The following is a 4,953-nucleotide window of genomic DNA, read 5'->3' on the forward strand; positions in this document are numbered from 1 at the left end:
GAGAGGCTACCAATAACACAGCAGGCATATCCAGGTAAAAACAGCTTGGTTCTGCACAGCAGGAAAACCAGGGTTTTCATTGACCTTTGAACTTTACATGAAAAGAAAAGGAGATTCCACAGCCATGGTTGTTGACAGGGATGGAGAAGGACAGGTTTAATAGAAGGGGTAGGAACCAGCGTTTAGTATATTAGAGTGAGCTGAGTTGTTTGTAAAACGGCATATGATAGGGATTGATAGGTTTGTAGAGTTGGTTTAGATAGAATTTGGTATTCTTAAATGTTTTTATTATAAAGGTATGATTGCGGAAATGAGGAGTTTGCAGAATAGAGTATTATGGAATGTGTATTGTTTGTAGTGCTAGGTTTGATCGAGTCAGGGTGTTGCAGAACTGGTTATGATACAGACTGAGGCTTGCAGAGTTGTACATTATAGACAGGGAAAAATGGAATCACTGGAGCTGAAATGTTGTCCATTAGGGTATGAGAATAACATGTATCTTCATGGGGGATGTCTCTGGGCCCTAGTTATAGGGTAGTACGCAGCCCGCAGGTCCTTATTCTCGGCTCAGTCTGCACCAAAGTGCTCTTCTACTGTCTGAAGTGAACGCAAATGTTGACTGATTCAAAGGAGTAAAATTATGCATTGATACTGAGAGGACTGATGGTCATCATTGTGAAATTAATGCCATGATGGTCGTCTGTGTTTCTCCTGTCTCTGTCTCTCCTGATTGTGCTCCTGAAAGAGGAGTAACCAGTGGACCAGGAGGATGTCGGAGCAGCAGAGCGCCCCCGAGCAACTGGCTGCAGGGAAGAGCCAGGGTGGAGCAGGAGCCACTTACAAGGTACTGTATCCTCTCCTCTGTTGTCTGTGTATTTCTCCCTATACTCTTGTGATCTTTCTCTTCATTTCCTTTTCCCTCCTTTGCCCACTTCTCTATTTTCTATCTGCCCTCTTTGTATTCCTTACTCCCCCGACATCTTTAAATTGGCAGCTTTACTTTGTCAATATGTCTCTCTTTCCTCACTCTCTCTGATCTAGGTGGTGCTGTTTGAATTTGAGAATTTCCAGGGTCGCAAGGCTGAGTTTTCTGCCGAGTGTAAAGATGTTTCAGAGAAGGGCTTGGAGAAGGTGGGCTCTGTGCTGGTTGAGTCTGGCCCGTAAGTACTGGTGCATTGGTGTCATTCACAGACACACACTTTCTTACACATAATGAATGTGTTTTCAGGCTCAGGTTAAATGTTGTGTTAACAAAAAAAGGAATACTGCATCTCTGTTACCACATACGGCCAAATACAACATTCTAACAGCCTCCTCCTTCTCCTCTCTCCTGTCAGATGGGTGGGGTATGACCGCCAGGGGTTTGCAGGTGAGCAGTTTGTCCTGGAGAAAGGAGAGTATCCACGCTGGGACACCTGGACCAACAGCCAGTACAGCTATTCCTTCTGGTCCATGCGGCCTCTCAAAGTGGTGGGTAGCACTTACACAATGTCTCAACATACTCACTGACCATGTTAACATGTACACCATCTCACCGCTCTTCATTCCCTACCAATCTCAATCAACATTCTCTTACCATTTCAGCGCATATTTAGCCTCTCAGTACTCCCCTGTTTATCTCAACACTCTTTAACCATTGCAGAACGCCATGTACATCTCAACAGTCACTTCTCAGCAGACGGCTCTCATTGACTATCTGAATACTCAGTGAATACCTCAAGCCTCTATCTCAAGAGTCAGCTTTCAGTTACCAGCATAACACTGTCTGTGTGTGTACATCTCTCCATTTCTCCTCTTTAGGATAGTGCCGAACACAAGCTCCATCTGTTTGAGAGCCCAGGCTTCACTGGTAGAAAGATGGAGATTGTTGATGATGACGTTCCCAGTTTGTGGGGACATGGTTTCCAAGATCGCGTAGCAAGTGTCAAGGCTCTCAACGGAACGTAAGAGCTCCCTTTCACCCTCTCTCAAGTTCTTCCTGTTTTACCTTCTCTCTCTCACACTCTGTCCTTTGGTATTTTGCTGTTTCTTTCATGTCTCACTTCATGTCTCGTCTTTCTTCTCCTGACTCATGTCTCTCTGTTCCTTTGTTCTAGATGGGTTGGCTACATGTACCCAGGCTACAGGGGACGGCAGTATGTGTTTGAGCGTGGAGACTTCAAGCACTGGAACGACTGGGATTCCCCTGCACCTCAGATCCAGTCTGTCCGACGTGTGCGTGACATGCAGTGGCACAAGAGGGGGTGTTTCACCATCCCTGCTCCTACCCCTGACCCAGCTCCTGCCCCTGCCCCTGCCCCAGCACCTGAACCCCCTGCCCCCCCTGCCGCCGCTGGGGCCAGCTGAAGAGGACTCTGATCCACCTCCCCCCACTGAGCCTCTTCCATGAGCCTCTTCCTACCATCAGTGCCTGCCCTCTGCCTCATCCTAACCATGGCAAATGCTGCTCCCGCTTAGTGAGAAGTGCTATGTATGTTTTAGTGGCGAATAAAGTTTGTTTGACCAGAAATGGATTGTGTTTGTTGGTGCTGTTTCTATTGTTGGTACAGGCTTAAGAATGGACAGAGATAGGCCTACTTATTCATCTTATCATATTTCTAAGATGCCAAATCACTGTGTCTTGTTTGCAACAAAACTGTCCCGGTTTGCAAATAATTACATCTGAGACATCATTAGGAATCTGAGCATGGTAGTTTCAAAAGTTAGGCCTACCTTTCCACCCCAGAGTAGGTTCTAGCGGGAGCTTTAACTGCTGGCTACTCTTCTTCTGTGGCTTAACCCAACAAGAGAGGGTCACAAGTGTTTCCCTAAAAGTTGTCTGGGTTTAAACATCTTCCACTGAACAGAAAGTGAATAGTTTAATCAATTGATTGTGGCAGAATTAGATTACTTCTCATTTTCATGTCTCCTTGGCTATAGAAGGTTGTGGCTCAGCCTTTGAATGTCAAAGAAATTAAACAATAATATATCCCCATATGCATCGGAGTCACGTCTTTCCTGGGTATTTTACAGTTTGTTTCTAGCATAAAGCATCACGAACCAATGTACACTGAGTATACCAAACATTAGGAACACCTTCCTAATATTGAGGCGCACCCCCCCCCCTTTTGCCCTCAGAACAGCCTCTATTCGTTGGGGCATGGACTCTACAAGGTGCTGAAAGCGTTCCACAGGGATGCTGGCCCGTGTTGACTTCAATGCTTCCCACAGCTATGCCAAGTTGGCTGGATGTCCTTTGGGTGGTGGACCATTCTTGATACACACGGGAAACTGTTGAGTGTGAAAAACACAGCATCTTTGAAGTTTATGACACAAACCGGTGAGCCTGGCGCCTACTACTATACCCTGTTCAAAGGCACATCAATCTTTTGTCTTGCCCATTCACCCTCTGAATGGCACACATATACAATCCATGTCTCAATTGTCTCAAGGCTTAAAAATAATTATTTAATCTGTCTCCTCCCCTTCATCTACACTGACTGAAGTAGATTTAACAAGTGACATCAATAAGGGATCATAGCTTTCACCTGGATTCACCTGGTCAGTCTATGTCATGGAAAGAGAAGGTCCTTAATGTTTTGTATACTCAGTGTAGATCACTTTATATAATTGGATCTGTTTTATTTTGTTTTAAATCTTAAACAAACATTTTTGCCATTTTCTATAATAAAAAGGTAGGCCTATGGCATACCTCTCATACCCCCTCAATTCAAGTCTTGGTTTTAACTTAACTGCCCTTCACTGACATGGAAGGAGGTAGGCTATTTAAATCTATGGACATAGCAGCCTAGAGCCTAATTTCATCTGTCAAACAGTTAGGCCTACCTCTTATTTCTTAAATAGTACGAAATAGGCTCCAACACAAAGCCCTCTTATTTTTAGTAAAGTCTCATTAAAATGAAGATGGTTTAAATGTATTATGCCTACTCAAATGTGTCTACTTTCAGCACCATGTGCTGTCCATTTCTCATTGGGCCGCAGCTGCTGCTACAGGTTTCAGCACCACAATGTAAGTTACTGGAATCTGGCCAGTGGAGGCTCCTCAGAGGAGATAGGGGAGGACCATCTTCCTCAGGGAATTTAATAAAAGATGTGAATCATTAAAAAAGTTATCGTTTTTAGATAAAAGTATACTAAATATATTCACGTCACCAAATAATTGATTAAAACAATTTTTTGCAATGAAGGTCTGAAGTAGCCTCAACAGCCATCTGTAGAGTAGCGCCATGGTGTAGCCGGAGGACAGCTAGTTTCCGACCTGGGTACATTGACTTCAATACAAAACCTAGGAGGCTCATGGTTCTCACCTCCTTCCATAGATTTACACAGTTATTATGACAACTTCCGGAGGACATCCTACAACCTATCAGAGCTCTAGAAGCATGAACTGACATGTTGTCCATCCAGTCAAAGGATCAGAGAATGAATCTAGTACTGAAACCATAAGCTACAGCTAGCTAGCACTGCAGTGCATAAAATGTGGTGAGTAGATGACTCAAAAAAAGAGAAAGGCAATAATTTAACAGTTTTTAACAAATGTATTTATTTAAAAATGAAGGAGAAGCAAGAGAGAGAGAGAGAGAGAGAGAGAGAGAGAGAGCTAGCTATATTTTGTTGTAATTTATTGCCGCCGGGGCCTGCCGGTGTAACTGCTAAACTGCTTGCTGACTGTACACTGTACTGCATGATTGTAGCGGGTTTACTAACACGTTAGTTCTAGTAACTATGTTGACTATGACATTAGCTAATATGGTGAAAACGATGTAGGCTGTGTGTGGCGGTTAGTGGTTATGATTTAAGGTTTGGCTTGGAAAGTTATTTTTGCCTGGTCACAGACAGCTAATGTGTTGTGCTCTGAAGTCCACACGTGAAGGGGAAATGTGAGCCGAGGAGAGCGCGTAGATGCGAGAAGGAATTGTACAATGAGCAAAATGATCATGCTGTTTGTATATG

The 4,953-nt window shown here is 43.9% G+C and overlaps 1 pseudogene; it reads left to right on the forward strand.

Annotated features, from left to right (window-relative positions):
* The first annotated feature begins 365 nt into the window (after window positions 1-365).
* On the forward strand, window positions 366-2,677 carry LOC139545967 (beta-crystallin B3-like; annotated as a pseudogene).
* The last annotated feature ends 2,276 nt before the right edge of the window (window positions 2,678-4,953 follow it).

The sequence above is a fragment of the Salvelinus alpinus genome, chromosome 19, assembly GCF_045679555.1.
Source record: "Salvelinus alpinus chromosome 19, SLU_Salpinus.1, whole genome shotgun sequence".
NCBI classification, from domain to species: Eukaryota; Metazoa; Chordata; class Actinopteri; order Salmoniformes; family Salmonidae; genus Salvelinus; species Salvelinus alpinus.